The sequence below is a fragment of the Mustelus asterias genome, chromosome 5, assembly GCF_964213995.1.
Source record: "Mustelus asterias chromosome 5, sMusAst1.hap1.1, whole genome shotgun sequence".
Classification (NCBI taxonomy): domain Eukaryota; kingdom Metazoa; phylum Chordata; class Chondrichthyes; order Carcharhiniformes; family Triakidae; genus Mustelus; species Mustelus asterias.
The window spans coordinates 12,296,969-12,316,030 of NC_135805.1; the positions used below are offsets into that span (position 1 = coordinate 12,296,969).

The 19,062-nt window shown below is 44.0% G+C and overlaps 1 protein-coding gene across 8 annotated transcripts in view; it reads left to right on the plus strand.

Moving 5' to 3' along the window:
- Positions 1–19,062, plus strand: part of disp1 (dispatched homolog 1 (Drosophila)) — a 390,670-nt gene that overhangs the window by 171,617 nt on the left and 199,991 nt on the right. Inside the window, exon 1 of one of the 8 annotated variants that reach the window (XM_078212190.1) lies at positions 3,096–3,213. The exons of the other annotated variants lie outside the window; for them this stretch is intronic. The gene's annotated coding sequence lies outside the window, so the exon portion shown is untranslated. Of the gene's footprint in view, positions 1–3,095; positions 3,214–19,062 lie in introns of those variants that run through there. 8 annotated transcript variants of the gene reach the window in all.

The following is a 19,062-nucleotide window of genomic DNA, read 5'->3' on the forward strand; positions in this document are numbered from 1 at the left end:
GATGAAAATCTAGTTCCATTGGCTGGTGATCAATTTAAGATCATTACTGAGAGTAAAGGGAGGGGTTCAGAGAAAATGGTCAATACTGGTGGAAGTGGGATCCATAGAAAGAGGTAGCTTGAGCTGAGTATGTTCCACAGATATTCCAGAGAATAATCTGAATGGTGTCGGGTGCTCCGACTCAGGTAAAAGTAAATTGTCATCGCCTCCTGACCAATCCTGGTGCATCTGAGTGGGTGTGATTGGTTGCCATTTTGAAATGTTATCTGCTCTTGATGCAAAGAGTGGGCTTGCCTTAAACTCTTGAGCTCCTTCCAAGCACAGGCCAGATTGCCTGTCAGACCCCTTACTCCCAGTTACAAGGTGCCAGGAAGTAAAAAGCTGGTACCTCCTCTTGTGAGAAGAACGATTGAGGCTGACTGCTAATGGAATTGGCATGTTGTGGCTGAAAAAGATGTCAACCTACACACGGAGTTTATGCAAAGACATGATTTTTGGGGCTATAAAAATGGGATTGTCTTATATGCCACAGCGACTTATACACCCACGATTTATTGTATATTGGAGGGAATTCAGTGTAGATTTATCAGAATGATATTTGAACCCCAAGGATTAAATTAAGAGGAGAGATTACACAAACTAGAGTTGTACTCCCTGGAATTTAGAAGGTTAAATAGTTGTTTGATTGACATTTTCAAGATATGAAATGAATCTGACACGGTTGATAAAGAAAAACGAATTCTGCCGATTGAGGATCCTAGGACTAGAGGATATAAAGATCAGAGCCAGACCTTTCAGGAGTGAAATTAGGAAAGAATTCTACATCGGAAGAATGGTAGAAGTTTGGATCTCTTTCATAAACAACAATGGATGTGCGAGCAATTAAAATTGTTAACCAAATGTGATAAGGGAACTTCTCGGTTTCTATGTTCCAGCTGTTGCTTCTCCATCACTGTACCAGTTTAGAATTTAAATAGCTGGTTCAGCACAGGTTAATGAAGGAAGGTAGGATGATCTTGGTCTACAGGGCTGAGTATTACCCAAGAGGTGGTGGTGCATTTACCTACTGAGTCATCCAGTAAGCTTGGCTTTTATATCTTTTAAGATAAAATATTTATTTATTTCCTCTCTTTAACATGACTTTAAAGGATATGTATGTTTGCAGGGTAAAGATTAATGCTATCTATCTGAACAGTATATTAGTTGTTTAGGGAGTGGGGAGGTGGGTGGGTGGGCTGTAAGTATGAATGTATTCCTTTTTGTATGCAGCTCAGTTTGACTGAGTTCAGTTCCCACAATCAAGCAGGAGTGATGGTGTGCTACATGTTTGCACATTGCATTGCAATTCACAGCAAAGCCAAAGGAAGGATCCAGCAGCTGCTGTGTAAACAAGGTATTAGCGCTGTGTGTGAAGAGCTTAAGGAACTATTATATCTGAATGCAGAAGAGCAAACAGGTGTTGCATAAAATGATCTATCTGGGTAACTGCAATATGATCTGGACTGTCTCTTTATCAAATCAGCTGAATGGAGCACCCAAGTGTAATTTCAGCAATTTTGTACAAAGAAATCTATCTGTAAAAGTTGACCTAATTCTATCCTCTTATTTCCCCCTGTCCTATCCCTCCCTGATGAAAAATAACAGCATTAAGCTGCAGTTTTCCAGCAGAGAAGCTGAATGGTTGAGGAAAACAGAATTGTTTTCCTCCTGGAGAAGTTTGTTGTTTCCCAGAAGGCTGAGAAGGCGTTCTGTCCTGTTGTAGATCCTGGCTGCAGTCTTCATCCAGTGAAGGCAGGAGAATTTTACTTGGTCCCAGACTTGTGCAAATGGCCCCACTGACAAAGAACCTCATTTCATCCTATTTTAGTAATCTGGGAAGGGTAAATATTTAACAGGACGATCACAAAGGGAGGCAGAGGAGGAAATGAAAGCTGGTTGGGGTCACTTGGCGAGTGTCGCCCCACCGACCCCACCCCCACTTTCTCTTTTACTCGCTCACCTGACTTGCTCACTCACCTCACTCATTTAACCACTCCCTCACCTCCCCTTTCCTTCACTTGGAATCTTCTATTGAAGTGACGATGGAAACATTTAGAGATTGCAGACTTTCCGTTAAAGTAAAGTTTATTTCTTAGTCACAAGTAGGCTTATATTAACACTGCAATGACATTGCTGTGAAAATCCCCTAGTCGCCACAATCCGGCGTCTGTTCGGGTACACTGAGGGAGAATTTATCATGGCCAATGCTCCTAACCAGCTTATCTTTGGACTGTGGGAGGAAACCGGAGCACCCGGAGGAAACCCACGCAGACATGGGGAGAATGTGCAGATTCCACACAGGGCCGGAAATTGAACCCAGGTCCCTGGTGCTGTGAGGCAGCAGTGCTAACCACTGTGCCACCAGACTGGTTACGATGATTGTTTTCAGGATTTTGAGTATAGCTGTGAATTTGCAGATATTTTTCTGTCAGGGTTGGTTTTATTTTTGTTTTGAAGATGTGGCATTGAGGCCCAACTCCCAAGTAAAGAGGCAGCCGCAGAAAAAGCTTGTGCGCTGATGTGCTAGATAATGGTGTTGAGGTTTTCAAAAGCCTGATGATTGCTTGATTTCCAGGGTGATCGCGCTGAAGATGCGAGTTGGTGAAAGCTCAGCTTCCTGGCCATTTAGCTTTATATTCAGGCTTGAAACCTCGAGGCTATTTCTCAAAGCAAATTTATCTCTTTTTGAAGTGACAATGAACATTTCCTTCATTTTCTTTTATTTGAACATTGCTTGCTTTCACACATATACTTTGGAGGAGAGCAAAGTAAATCAAATTCTTCTAATTTATTGAAAGTGCCAGAAACATTTCTTTCATCGCGCCAGAGGTTTGTCAGCTCCCAGTAAAGGGATGTAAATAGAAGTAAATGGGATGGGACCAGTGGCAGGGAGCCAGTTATCGTCCGTGCAATGCAAGCTTGTAAGCCGGGAGCTACTCTACTGGGTGGTGGGTCTCGGGCAATGTACTGCAGCTCTGGTTTGTCAGCCTCCAAGCTGTGGGCTGTGTTTGTTAAAGTGCAGACCAATTCTGTTTATAAGAACACGGGTGTGTGCAGAGTTCAAAGCTGTAAAAAAAAAAAACGGGTCCGTGGGATTTAAACTGGGTTGAAAGATACCCTAGGAAACTCGGCACCACTGTTTAACTCCTTGTCGTACAACCCCAAGACGCTACAGTAAGTGGAACTGTACACAGCTTGTGATTTTGAAACTTGCTTTTTACGCAATTGAGATTTGCTATGTTTAACATATGAAGGTTGAATAGAATTTAAAATGTAAATGTGAGTTAAATGGAATTATATCAGAGCATAAAGTGATAATGTTGTGTAAATTCATTACTTATTTTCTTTTAAGTGGCATGCCTCGATGATATGGGAATCTTTGGAAGGGCACTATACAATTTGTGTAGATGAATCAATATGTATTTGCTTTAAAAGTTTCACTGAATTCTGAATTTTTTATTCTGAATTTTCAGAATAAAAATTTAAATAAGAAAGAAGCTCAAGTTGCAAGTTTTCAGATTCCCTTTTATTTTGTCATTCTCTATTGGTTTCTCTATTGGCTTTCTATTTGAGAGAATGTTGGAAAGGGTCTTTAGCTTTTCCTGTTCAAGCTCAGCTTTCTTTCCCACTGCTGCTGATCTGCAACCATATTTTAGCCCTTTTATTGCTTTGATTTGATTTGTGGCCAGCAGTGTGCCAACATGTGTTGCACCATATCCAGTAGTTAGTTGCTAAAGGCAGATATTTATTCCTGCAGTGAGTATTCACTATAAAATTTTATGCCTGATACTTTGTAACAAAAGAAATGGCTCTCACTCTCGACTCTTTTCAACATCAAATTCAATGTGTTAACTGATTAATAAATATATAAAGCCCAATTCCATTGGTCTTGAAGCATTTAAAGCAGCTATCGTTTCAAAATGTGTTTTCCTCTCCTGCTTGTTCTTAGAGTATGGTTTTACAGTCTTCAGGAGTAAACCTTAACAATGAGCATCAGCAAGTCATTCAGCTGCAGAGGGCATCACAGTTACACTTGACTCCTTCATCCTACTATTGCAAGTGCAGGGCTCACTGGATGTGGGACAGTGTGAAAGTCCTGGTTGATTTTCAGCTTTTGTGAGCTGCAATAGCACTGAGGCACTACTCTAGCTGAGATCAGATTCTTGTGATATGTTTAGTCATTGACCAGTGGATGTACTGCTCGGTTGGTTTGTGATTTGGGATCAGAATGTGCATTAGCAGCGCAGGGGCCAGTGCGAATCACTGATTGAAAAGAGGGGCCCAACACACTGTTCTCCATTGTACGTATTTCCCACTCCCATTCCATTAACAACTGGCTAATGGCACATCAGCGTGAAATTGACCATTGGCCAGAGACTGAACTGGACTCGTCATATAAATACTGTGGCTATATGAGCAGGTCAAAGGCTAGGAATTCTGCGATAAGTAACTCGCCTACTGCCACCCCAAAACCTGTCCACCATCTACAAGGCACATATCAGGAGTGCAATGGAATACTCTCCACATGTCTGGAAGAGTTCAGCTCCAACAACACTTGAGAAGCCCAACATTATCCAGGACAAAGCAGCCCGCGTGATTGGCACCCATCTACCATCTTCAGTATTCACTCCCTTCATCACCGACACACACTGGCAGCCATGTTTACCATTTACAAGATGCACAACAGCAACTAAACAAGCCTGCCAGGACTGTATCTTCCAAACGCATGACATCTACCCTCTAGAAGGACAAGAGCAGCAGATGCAGGGGAATACAACCACCTGGAGGAGGTTCACCTCCAAGCCACATGTCATCCTGCCTTGGAAATATATCACTATTCTTTCACTGTCACTAGGTCAAAATCATAGAACTCTCTTCCTTACAGGTGTCTCTATACCTGAGGACGTTAGGGATGAGCAATAAATGTCCACAACAAAGGTCCATATCCCGTGAACGAATGCAATAAAATTGAAGGCCGTTGAGGACAGACACTGGATGCACTGCATTACAGATTGGATAAATACTTAAAGGGTGAAAAATTTCCAGGAAGACAAAGGGAAAGAAGTGGAACAGGTTTAATCAGATAGCTCTTTCAATGCCTGGATGTACTGAATAGCCAGTAAGGTTCTAAAATTTGTTAAAAAATGGTTGGGGAGGGTATTGAAGTCAGCATTGCATTGCAGGGAAATCTCAGAGAAAGTTCTGAGTAAATTATGGAGGCTTTAGGGGTACAAAAGCAGTGATAATGTATTGATGTTCCCTAAGTGAAGATGATGGCAATGGCCTTCCAATGGAGACTATGCACATTGTCCATAGCAAGTGTTGCCAATAATTGAGATTCTTGGGCATCCTTAGGGTAGTGCTAACGAAGAGCCAAAGCAATCACTTGCTTTACTTTTATGCAGAAGTTCCTATATGGGAGCTGTATTGGGATTCATTTGGTTAATGCACTTCCATTTTTGAAGTGTGTAGTGATTTTCATTGGGACTACTTGCAGGAAACTGTTGCATCTTTTTAAAGGAAGAGCAGATAGACAATTGAAGTAGAAGGAGATAAAACCAGAACATCCGGTAGAGGCTGCTGAGGAACTTCACTGGTGCATTCTGGGAGAGGTCAGCCCAGCAACATCTACGAAGAAGTGGGAAGCAGAAGATCTGGTGTCAAGGAGTGGTGTCGAGCATTCTGAAGGGAGAGAGTGAAAAGCCAAAGGTCGTGGTACATTTTGGTACTAAGGCAGGAAGAGTGATGAGGTTCTGCAGCAGCAGAACAGTTAAAAAGCAGGACCTCTCGGGTTGTAATCTCAGGATTATTCCCTGTGCCACGTGCCAGTGAGGCTAGGAATAGGAAGATAGTGCAGCTCAACGCGTGGCTAAACAGCTGGTGTAGGAGGGAGGGTTTCAGATATCTGGACCATTGGGGTCTCTTCCAGGGCCAGTGGGACCTGTACAAGAAGGACGGGTTGCATCTAGACTGGAAGGTCATAAATATCCTGGCCGGGAGGTTTGCTAGTGTCACACGGGAGGATTTAGATTCGTTTGGCAGGGGGGTGGGAACCAAAGCAAAAAGGTGAATTAACTGAAGGGGAACCAGAGAGTAGGGCCAATAAGACTCCGAGGAAGTGCAGGCTGGGTGTGGTTGCTAATCAAAGAGGGTCTGGTGGACTGAAGTGCATTTGTTTCAATGCAAGAAGTGTAACAGGCAAGGCAGATGAATTTAGAGCTTGGATTAGTAGTTGGAACTATGATGTTGCCATGACAGAGACTTGGTTAAGGGAAGGACGAGATTGGCAGCTTAACATTCCAGAATACACATGTTTTAGGCGGGATGGGGGAAGGGGGATGTAAAAGGGGTGGGGGAGTTGCACTACTGGTTAGGGAGAATATTACAGCTGTACTGCAGGAGGACACCTCGGAGGGCTCATACAGCGAGTCAATATGGGTAGAGCTCAGGATTAGGCAGGGTCACAATGTTGGGGTTTACTATAGGCCGCCCAACAGCCAGCGAGCAATAGAGGAAGAGATATGTGGGCAGATTTTGGCAAGGTGTAAAAGTAACAGGGTTGTTGTGGTGGGAGATTTTAACTTCCCCTATATTGACTGGGACTCACTTAGTGCTAGGGGTGTGGATGGGACATAGTTTGTAAGGAGCATCCAGGAGGGCTTCTTGAAACAGTGTGTAGATAGTCCAACTAGGGAGGGGGTCGTACTGGACCTGGAATTGGGGAATGAGCCCGACCAAGTGGTCGACGTTTCAGTAGGGGAGCAGCTTGGGAACAGTGGGAGATTTGCTAGTGTTATTGGGGAGCGTTTAAACTAGATTTGCAGGGGGATGGGAACCAGAGTGCCAGTGCAGATAGTGGAGCAGGGGTAAAAAGACAGGTTAGTTCAAGCAAAATCACAAATGGAAGAGTTGAGTGTGGTGGAAATAATCTTTTGAGGTGTGTCTATTTCAATGCCAGGAGTATTGTGGGGAAGGCAGATGAGCTGAAGGCGTGGATAGACACATGGAAATATGACATTATAGCCATTAGTGAAACTTGGCTACAGGAGGGGCAGGACTGGCAGCTCAATGTTCCAGGGTTCCAATGTTTCAGGCAGGATAGAGGCAGAGGGATAAAAGGTGGGGGGGTGGCATTGTTGGTCAGGGAAAATGTTACAGCGGTACTCGGGTAGGATAGATTAGGGAGGTTGTCTACAGAGGCCCTATGGGTGGAGCTGAGAAACAGGAAAGGTATGACCACCTTAATGGGGTTGTATTATAGACCACCCAATAGTCAGCGAGAATTGGAGGAGCAAATCAGCAGAGAGATAGCTGACAACTGCAAGAAACACAAAGTTGTGATAGTAGTGGATTTTAATTTTCCACATATAGATTGGGACTCGCATACTGTTAAAGGTTTAGATGGGGTAGAGTTTGTAAAATGTGTTCAGGAGAATTTTCTACATCAGTATATAGAGGTGCCAACTAGAGAGGATGCGATATTGGATCTCCTATTGGGAAATGAGTTAGGGCAGGTGATGGATGTGAGTGTGAGGGAACACTTTGGATCAAGTGATCATAATGCCATTAGTTTCAACCTGATCATGGATAAGGATAGATCTGGTCCTCGGGTTGAAGTTCTGAACTGGAAAAAGGCCAAATTTGATGAAATGAGAAGGGATCTGGGAAGTGTGGATTGGCACAGGCTGTTCTCTGGTAAGGATGTAAATGGAAAGTGGGAGGCCTTCAAAGGAGAAATTTTGAGAGTGCAGAGTTTGTATGTTCCTGTCAGGATTAAAGGCAAAGTAAATAGGAATAAGGAACCTTGGTTCTCGAGGGAGATTGTAACACTGATTAAGAGGAAGAGAGAGTTGTATGAAATGTACAGGCAGCAAGGAACAGATCAGATGCTCGAGGAGTATAAAAAGTGCAAGAAGCTACTTAAGAGGGAAATCAGGAGGGCTAAAAGAAGACATGAGGTTGCTTTGGCAGACAGAGTGAAGGAAAATCCAAAGAGCTTCTATATGTATGTTAGGAGCAAAAGGATAGTGAGGGATAAAATTGGTCCTCTTGAAGACCAGAGTGGTAGACAGTGTATGGAACCAAAAGAGCTGGGGGAGATACTAAATGGTTTTTTTGCATCCGTATTTACTGAGGAAACGGGCATGGAGTCTGCGGAAATAGGGCAAACGGGTAGGGAGGCCATGGAACCTTTACAGATTAAAGGGGAGGAGGTGCTCGCTGTCTTGAGGCAAATCAGAGTGGATAAATCCCCAGGACCGGACAGGGTTTTCCCACGGACCTTGAGGGAAGCTCGTGTTGAACTTGCAGGGGCCCTGGCAGATATATTTAAAATGTCAGTATTCACGGGGGAGGTGCCGGATGATTGGAGGGTGGCTCATGTTGTTCCGTTGTTTAAAAAAGGTTCCAAAAGAAATCCGGGAAATTATAGGCCAGTAAGTTTGACGATGGTGGTGGGCAAGTTATTGGAAGGTGTGATAAGGGATAGGATCTACAAATATTTGGATAGACAGGGACTTATTAGGGAGAGTCAACATGGCTTTGTGCGTGGTAGGTCATGTCTGATCAATCTATTAGAGTTTTTCGAGGAGGTTACCAGGAAAGTGGATGAAGGGAAGGCGGTGGATGTTGTCTACCTGGATTTCAGCAAGGCCTTTGACAAGGTCCCTCATGGGAGGTTAGTTAGGAAGGTTCACTCGCTGGGTATACATGGGGAGGTAGTAAATTGGATTAGACACTGGCTCAATGGAAGAAGCCAGAGAGTGGTTGTGGAGGATTGCTTCTCTGAGTGGAGGCCTGTGACTAGTGGTGTGCCGCAGGGATCGGTGTTGGGTCCATTGTTGTTTGTCATCTATATCAATGATCTGGATGATAATGTGGTAAATTGGATCAGCAAATTTACTGATGATACAAAGATTGGAGGTGTAGTGGACAGTGAGGAAGGTTTTCAAAGCTTGCAGAGGGATTTGGACCAACTAGAAAAATGGCAAGTGGAATTTAACGCAGACAAGTGTGAGATATTGCACTTTGGAAGGACAAACCAAAGAAGAACGTACAGGGTAAATGGTAGGACTCTGAAGAGTGCAGTTGAACAGAGGGATCTGGGAATACAGGTACAGAGTTCCCTAAAAGTGACGTCACAGGTGGATAGGGTCGTAAAGAGTGCCTTTGGTACATTGGCCTTTATAAATCAGAGTATTGAGTATAAAAGTTGGAGTGTTATGGTAAGGTTATATAAGACATTGGTGAGGCCGAATTTGGAGTATTGTGTACAGTTTTGGTCACCTAGTTACAGGAAGGATGTAAATAAGGTTGAAACATGTGCAGAGAAGGTTCACAAGGATGTTGCCGGGACTTGAGAAGCTGAGTTCCTTGGGGGAAGGCTAATTACAACAATATTAGGCAAAGGCTGAAGAATGTAGATTGGGGGCAGATGTTTCAGGGCAAATCAACATCTGGCATGTGGGAGGCTTTCAGGTGTAAGTTGATAGGGATTCAGGACCGGCACATTCCTGTAAGGATGAAGGATAAGTATGGCAAGTTTTGGGAACCTTGGTTAACGAGAGATATTGTGAGTCAAGTCAAAGAGAAAAAGGAAGCATCTGTCAAGGCTAGGGGCTGGGAACACCAGAAGCAAGTGTGGAATACACAAAGTAGAAAGAAACTTAAGCAAGGAGTAAGGAGGGCTAAAAGGGGTCACGAAAAATCATTGGCCAGCAGGATTAAGGAAAATCCCAAGGCTTTTTATACATATATAAAGAGCAAGAGGGTAGCCAGGGAGAGGGTTGGCCCACTCGAGGACAAGGGAGGGAATCTATGCATGGAGCCAGAGGAAATGGGCGAGGTATTAAATGAGTACTTTGCGTCAGTATTCACCAAAGAGAAGGACTTGGTGGATGATGAGTCTGGGAAAGGGTGTACAGATAGTTTGAGTCATGTTGAGATCAAAAAAGAGGAGGTATTGGGGTTCTTGAGAAACATTAAGGTAGACAAGTTCCCAGGGGCCTGATGGGATATACCCCAGAATACTGAGAGAGACAAGGGAGGAAATTGCTGGGGCCTTGAGAGAAATCTTTGTATCCTCACTGGCTACAGGGGAGGTCCCAGAGGATTGGAGAATAGCCAATGTTGTTCCTTTTGTTTAAGAAGGGTAGCAAGAATAATCCAGGTAATTACAGGCCGGTGAGCCTTACATCAGTGGTAGGGAAATTATTGGAGAGGATTCTTCGAGACAGGATTTACTCCCACTTGGAAATAAGAGAACATATTAGTGAGAGGCAACATGGTTTTGTGAAGGGGAGGTCATGTCTCACTAACTTGATCGAGTTTTTCAAGGAAGTGACGAAGATGATTGATGAGGGTAGGACAGTGGATGTTGTTTACATGGACTTCAGTAAGGCCTTTGACAAGGTCCCTCATGGCAGACTGGTGCAGAAGGTGAAGTCGTATGGGATCGGGAGTGAGCTGGCACAGTGGATACAGAACTGGCTCGATCATAGAAAGAAGTCTCACAACACCAGGTTAAAGTCCAACAGGTTTATTTGGTAGCAAAAGCCACTAATTTTCGGAGCGCTGCTCCTTCGTCAGGTGAGTGGGAGTTCTGTTCACAAACAGGGCATATAAAGACACAAACTCAATTTACAAAATAATGTAAAGATTATTTTGTTCCCATTATTTTGTAAATTGAGTTTGTGTCTTTATATGCCCTGTTTGTGAACAGAACTCCCACTTACCTGATGAAGGAGCAGCGCTCCGAAAGCTAGTGGTTTTTGCTACCAAGTAAACCTGTTGGACTTTAACCTGGTGTTGTGAAACTTCTTACTGTGTTTACCCCAGTCCAACGCCGGCATCTCCACATCATGTCGATCATAGAAGACAGAGGATAGCAGTGGAAGGGCACGTTTCTGAATGACGGGCTGTGACAAGTGGCATTCCTCAGGGATCAGTGCTGGGACCTTTGCTGTTTGTAATATATATAAATGATTTGAAGGAAAATGTAACTGGTTGGTGAATTTGCGGATAGCGATGAGGACCATCAGAGGATACATGAAGATATAGATCGGTTGGAGACTTGAGCGGAGAGATGGCAGGTAGAGTTTAATCTGGACAAATGTGGTGTAATGCATTTTGGAAGGTCTAATACAGATAGGAACCCTTAAGAGTATTGATAGACAGAGGGATCTGGGTGTACAGGTACACAGGTCACTGAAAGTGGCAACACAGGTGGAGAAGGTAGTCTGGAAGGCATATGGCATGCTTGCCTTCATCGGCTGGGGCATTGAGTTTAAAAATTGGCAAGTCATGTTGCAGCTTTATAGAACCTTAGTTAGGCTGCACTTGGAATATAGTGTTCAATTCTGGTCGCCACACTTCCAGAAGGATGTGGGGGCTTTGGAGAGGGTACAGAAAAGATTTACCAGGATGTTGCTTGCTGCGGAGGGCATTAGCTATGAGGAGAGGTTGGAGAAACTTGGTTTGTTCTCACTGGAGCGACGGAGGTTGAGGAGCGACCTGATAGAAGTCTACAAGATTATGTGAGGCATGGACAGAGTGGATAGCCAGCAGCTTTTTCCCAGGGTGGAAGAGTCAATTACTCGGGGGCATAGTTTTAAGGGGCAAGGTTTAAAGGAGATGTACGAGGCAGATGTTTTACACAGAGGGTGGTGGGTGCCTGGGGAGGTAGTGGAAGCAGATACGATAGTGAGTTTTAAGGGGCGTCTGGACAAATACATGAATAGGATGGGAATAGAGGGATATGGTCCCCAGAAGGGTAGGGGTTTTAGTTCAGTCGGGCAGCATGGTCAGTGCAGGCTTGGAGGGCCGAAGGGCCTGTTCCTGTGCTGTAATTTTCTTTGTTTTTTGTTCTTTTATAACTAGATCAGTTTTTGGATTGCTCGAGCAAGGACTTAGGCCCAGACTTTTCAGATGTGGTGGAAACTCTGCGGACCTTGATTTGGAAGCCCTTGCCCATTTCTGACATCAAGGCTTGAATTTTATGCCCCGTCCACCACAGGAATCTTAACTGGGAAAGGATGGATCATGGAAAGGTCCGTTGACCTCGGGTGGGATTTTACAGTTTTGGGACAAGCAAGGCCACAAAATCCTGCCCCAGAATTTTGCCGCTACAGGAGTAGGGATGGGACATGATTCTCACATGATTCTCCTGAACTCAGTTGGGCCATGTGAACTCAAGACTTGGTTCAGACCCCATTTATGTTGTCGCAAGGACCTTAACCTGCATTGTGGGAGTTACGGATTTTTAGATTACACATATATTCTGTTGAAGGGCAGAGAAGATGTATAGAGCTCTGAAGTTATTTAAATCCCCAGTCCTTTTAAAATTATGAAAGAAAGACTCCCTATGTCAGTGAGAGGTTAAAAACTGCTCCAGCGGTTACAATAGCTGTTTGTTGACATTTCCCTACTACCGTTATTTCATGATCAACGTTTGACTGATTTCCACAGCCCATAATTATCCCAGTTTGGGGTGGGGGGTCCTCGGTGCATAGTTTGATTGACAGTTCACTGATCTTCTTTAATGATTAGCTGTTTTTGACATGGTGCTATAAATCAAAATCTCTTTTATTTTAAAGGATTCAATATCTGAGGGGATTTTAAAACTTGAATGGGTTTTCATGAATGGGATTTTTTTAACATTGCATTTTTTAACATATTTAACGTATTATATTAGTATTTTATTTATAATAAATATTTAGAACTTTATTTCATTCCATCTCAATATGGCTCCTTAGCTCTGCCATGATAGTAGTGGGATGAGTTGATATGGAGGCTGTAAGGGCAGAAGGTGGTGGATAAATTGGCATGAATTGTCATTAAGTTGGCATTGGGATATAGGAGCACATGGGATTGGGTGGGGGGCATGAGTTGGCATGGATGGAGTATGTGATGTGGGCAGGGAGGTGAGGGCTGGCGGTCATAAAATACGAGCAAGCAACTAGGACAACATCCCAGAGAGCCAAGGTGGGCCTTTTAAACAGCTAGTCTTGGCGGTTGTCAGCTCCTGTGGCTGACCTCGATGGCGCACCCCCCGCCCCCCCAACCAAGATACAGCTATTTATGGGGATCTTTTTCTCAAGGAGGATGTGGTTAACCGGGAAATTTCCTGAATCCTGTTACCCGCCTCAGGTGCAGAAATCCTGAGCATTCAGCCCATTATGTCTGTCAGTTCTTTCAACGAGCTATTTAGTTAGCCCTTTCCCAATGTTAGTTCTCTACTAAATCTTCCCCTGCAATTATTTATCCAATTCCATTTTGGAAGTTATTATTTAATCTGTTTCCACCATGATTTCAGGTTTGTTGCATTAAAAAATCCTCTCATCTCACCTCTGGTTCTTTTACTAATTATTTATTGGTTTATTTATTAGTGTCACAAGTAGGCTTACATTAACATTGCAATGAAGTTACTGTGAAAACTGGCTAGTCACCACACTCTGGCGCCTGTTCGGGTACACTGAGGGAGAATGTAGCCAATGCACCTAACCAGCATGTCTTTCGGACTGTGGGAGGAAACCCATACAGACACGGGGCGAATGTGCAAACTCCACACAGACAGTGAATCGAGCCCGTGTCATTGGCGCTGTGAGGCAGCAGTGCTTGCCACTACGCCACCCCTCCAAAGATGTGTGGGTTAGGTTGATTGGCCATGCTAAATTGCCCCTTGGTGTCAGGGGGATTAGCAGGGTAAATATATGGGGGTGCAGGGATAGGGCCTGGGTGGAATTGTTACCAGTGCAGGCTCGATGGGCTGAATGGCCTCCTTCTGCATGTCGGGATTCTATGATTCTAATTATCTTAAATCTGTGCCCTCTGATTACTGATCCATCTGCCAATGGCAATACTTTATGCTTCTTTACTCTTTCAAAAGCCTTCATGCTTTTGAATACCATGGCAGTTCTGGCACTGACTGGATCGCCTGTTTGCCTTCTATGCCATTATAACTATGCTATAAATGTTTTCTTTAAATTTTCCCTGCTGTTAAGGAGAACATTACCAGATTTTTGAGTCACTCCCATTAACTGAAGTTGCTCATCCCGTGTGAACTGAATGCCCATTTTCCGTGACATGAACACCTTTGGTTCTATTCATAAGTTAAAGGTGTTGCAAAGCTTCAATATTCCTCTGTGAGTGATGACCAGTTCTGGATTCAAACCTCTGTTGTGAGTTCCACCAACTGCCTGCCTTAAAGGTGGATTGTTTGCATTAAATTCTGTAACCATGTTTGGCACAGCTACTCCACTCCAGAACACCTGGAATTTAAAGCTATTACTTCTGAATTAACAGTTTAAATATATAAAAATGGATGGGCACTGGATAATGTGATCAAGCCTGCCCCAACTCTCAATCACCAGGACATCTTTGGAGGGGCGGCACAGTGGTTAGCACTGCTGCCTCACAGCGCCAGGGACCCGGGTTCGATTCCCGGTGTGGGTCACTGTCTCTGTGGAGTCTGCACATCCTCCCCGTGTCTGCGTGGGTTCCTTCTGGGTGCTCCGGTTTCCTCCCACAGTCCAAAGATGTGCTGGATAGGTGCATTGGCCATGGTAAATTCCCCCCCCCCCCCCCGGGTACCGAACAGGTGCCGGAGTGTGGCGACTGGGTGATTTTCACAGTAACTTCATTACAGTGTTAATGTAAGCCTACTTGTGACTAATAAATAAACTAAACTTTTAACATCCGGACTTTCACCCACTACAATTTAGCCTGGTATTTATCTGCCTGGGGCCCTAAACACACTGGGCAGGATCCTCCAGCCTCATCAGATAATTGGCAGGAATCCCGATGCCCCGCTGAATGTGGCATCAGTCACAAAATTGGATTTCCCAATGGTGTCAAAGCAATCGGGATTTACCCAGCCCACCCTGCCGGCCCTGATCGAGTTCCTGCCCATTGCGAGCAGCAACCTGATTAATTATGCAAACCCATTCATTGAGAGTGAGGAGTCTGAGTGGGAGGGGGGCTGAGCTGTGTGGGGAGGGCATGACAAGGGGGCTGGTCGGGTCACCCACATGCATGCATGTGGGATAGGGGTGACTCATTGAGTGTGGGAGGGGGAGGATGCCCCTCTTTGGTGAGGGGTCGATGGTGCTACCCTGGTCAGGGTAAGGTTGGGGGGGCAGGTCTCTGAGGGCAGAGATTGAAGGCGCCCCGATCTCTGGACAGTGGGGCTAGTTGACGGGTTTCACGAGATGGCCTCATTTGTATCTGTCAGATGGGTGAATCCTACCTGACAAATGCTGCTAGTGCCATTGGGAAACATCCCTGTTTTCCTGCAGCCCTGAGCACTTAGCCTGAAAATGGGAGAATTCTGCCCACTATCGTTCCATTCAATCTGAAACATGTGGAATTGCATGGAATTGATAAAATAGAAAGAGGTCATTTGGCCCAGCAACCGTCTGCTCCAGATGAACCTCCTCCCACCACCTTCCATCTAACTTCCTCCCACCACCTTACTTCATATGGTAGCACATTCCACATTCTAACCACTCTGAGTGAGGAATTTCTCCTGAATTCACTATTGGATTGATTAGTGACTACCTTATATTTGTGACCCCTTATTTTAGTGTCCCCTACAAGTGGAAACATCTCTCTCTCTGTCCGATCAAACTCCTTTATAACTTTAAAATCAGTATCAGCTCCTTCCTCAGTCTTCCTGGAGAAAAGAAGCCCAGTCTGTTCGGATTGGCCTGAAAGTTCTAATCCCTTAGTTCTGGACCATGTCCAAAGATGTGCGGGCTAGGTTGATTGGCCATTCTAAATTGCCCCTTAGTGTCCTGGGATGCATAGGTTAGAGGGATTAGTGGGTAAATATGTAGGGATAGGGGTTGGGTAGGATTGTGGTTGGTGCAGACTTGATGGGCCGAATGGCCTCTTTCTGCACTGTAGGATTCTATGATCTATGTAAATCTAAACTGTTTGTTCAGAATTTGCAGGATATTTATTTTTGGTACTTGGTGTGTTTAATTTTGTGCCTGGAGCATACATTGTAAAATTAAGTTAACGTTTAGCAAACCAGTTGGGCAGTAATTGCACCCGAGTGCAGGAAGAGCAGTTTGGATTCCTCCTCTAGGATGTAAAAAAAAGCATTTTCGAGAGAGTCCATTTAGGAACCTTTCTATTTTTCTCCATCATATCCCCATTTCTCCTGCCTTCCTTTGCAGACTGATTCATGATGGGGTACAGGTCCCGAGTCACTGATAATCACTGGTATCTTTCTCTCTTGGCCCTTCTTTGTGTTTAAATCTTGACGTTGAAGGTCCATAGGGTGCTGATCTGTGCACAACAGTTGAACCTGATCCTTTCACACCCTGACAACCACATATGCACACATTACATTATCAGCTTTTTGTATCTTTGAAATGTTCTTTTTGCCTAGTTTTCAAACGAGCTATCAGTAAACTAGAAATGCTCATAAAATACAAAAGAATGAGAAAAGCCATTTCCATTCGAAAATGTCCATTTAGAACTACCCAGTGTTTCCACCACTGGTGTACCTTACATCTGTTCATTCTGCTTGGAAGCCTGTTCCAAGTATTGATTGCTCTCTAAAATGGAGCCTACTAATATTTCTGTTTAGGACATAGACATAGAACATAGAACATTACAGTGCAGTACAGGCCCTTCGGCCCTCGATGTTGCGCCGACCAGTGAAACCAATCTAAAGCCCCTCTAATCTACACTATTCCAATAACATCCATATGTTTATCCAATAACCATTTGAATGCTCTTAATGTTGACGAGTCCACTACTGCTGCAGGCTGGACATTCCTTGCCCTTACTACTCTCTGAGTAAAGAACCTACCTCTGACATCTGTCCTATATCTCTCACCCCTCAATTTAAAGCTATGTCCCCTCGTGCTAGCCATCACCATCCGAGGAAAAAGGCTCTCACTATCCACCCTATCTAATCCTCTGATCATCTTGTATGCCTCTATTAAGTCACCTCTTAACCTTCTTCTCTCTAACGAAAACAACCTCAAGTCCCTCAGCCTTTCCTCATACAATCTTCCCACCATACCAGGCAACATCCTGGTAAATCTCCTCTGCACCCTTTCCAACACTTCCACATCCTTCCTATAATGCGGCGACCAGAACTGTGCGCAATACTGCAAGTGTGGCCGCACCAGAGTTTTGTACAGTTGCAGTATGACCTCCTGGCTCCGAAATTTGGTATTTGCTTTTACTCGTCTCAGCCTGTATCCGCTATCCTAATACCACGGTTTGGTTTCAAATAAAATTCCTTATTTTTTTAATATCATTTATTATTAATAGTTGTTTGGTAGTACAGAACTTCAATATTACTGTAAAAAGAAGAGACATGTTGATGGGGAGGCAATGGTATAGTGGTATTGTTGCTGGACTACCAATCTAGAGACCCAGGACCTATGGCAAATGGTGAAATTTGAATTCAATAAAAATCTGGAATTAAAAGTCAAATGAAGACTATGAGACCATTGCCGATTGCTGTAAAGAGCCATCTGGTTCACTAATGTTGTTCAGGGAAACAAACCTGCCATTCTTGCTTACAAATGACTACAGATCCATAGCAATGTGGTTGACTCTTAAAATGCCTTCTGAATGGCACTTAGTTCAAGAGTAATGAGGGATGGGCAATAAATGCTGGTCTAGCCAGCAAAGCCTATATTCCATGAACTTTTCACCTTGCATGCATCAGGAAAAATAAGGGGAAAACAACAATTTATATTGTATGAGAAGAAATTGGTTGGGAAGTCGATTCTGATTGGTAGAGCTATTGCCATAGAGAATTCCAGGTGATTACATATTTTAGTGAGGAGCTGAAGGAAATCTGTATTAGTGGAGAAATGTTTTTGGGGAAATTGAAGGTGGATAAATCTCCACATCCTGATAATCTTCTTCCCAGAGTATTTAAGGAAGTGACCCCGAGAAATAGTAAACCCATTGGTGGTTATTTTCCAAAATTCTTTGGACTCTGGAATAGTTCCTACAGACTGGAGGGTAACTAATGTAAGCCCACTATTCAAAAAGGGAGGTAGAGAGAAAGCCAGTGAGACCAGTGAGCCTAACGTCGGTACTGGGGAGTTGCTAGAGTCTATTATCAAGGATTCCTTAACTCAGCATTTGGAAGGCCGTGGGGTAATCAGACAAAGTCAGCATGGATTTACAAAAGAGAAATCATGCTTGACAGATCTATTGGAATTTTTTGAGGACATAACTAGTAGAGTTGACCGAGGCGAACCAGTGGATGTGGCTTATTTAGACTTTCAGAAGGCTTTCCACAAGATCTCACATAACAGACTACAATGTAAAGTTAAAGCACATGGGATTTCAGGTAATGTCTTGAGATGGATAGAAAGCTGGTCAGCAGATTGGAAGCAAAGCGTTGGCATAAATGGGTCTTTTTCTGATTGGTAGTCAGTGACTGGTGAGGTACCGCAGGGATCTGTGCTAGGACCCCAAATGTTCACATTATATATTAATGATTTGGAAGAGGGAATTGAATGTATTATCTCCAAATTTGTAGATGATACAAAGTTGGGTGGGAGGGGGAGCTGTGAGGAGGATGCAGAGATGCTTCAGCGTGATATGGACAGGCTGAGTGTGTGGGCATCTGCATGAGAGGATAGATTCCTATAGAATGTTCCCAAAGGTGGGGGAGTCCAGAACTAGGGGTCATAGTTTGAGGATAAGGGGTAAATCTTTTAGAACTGAGGTGAGGAGAAGTTTCTTCATCCAGATGGTGGTGAATGTGTGGAATTCACTACCACAAAACATATATATTAACGATCTAGATGACGGGACTGGGAGCATTCTGGCCAAGTTTGCCGATGATACAAAGATAGGTGGAGGGGCAGGTAGTATTGAGGAGGTGGGGAGGCTGCAGAAAGATTTAGACAGTTTAGGAGAGTGGTCCAAGAAGTGGCTGATGAAATTCAACGTGGGCAAGTGCGAGGTCGTACACTTTGGAAAAAAGAATAGAGGCATGGACTATTTTCTAAACGGTGACAAAATTCATAATGCTAAAGT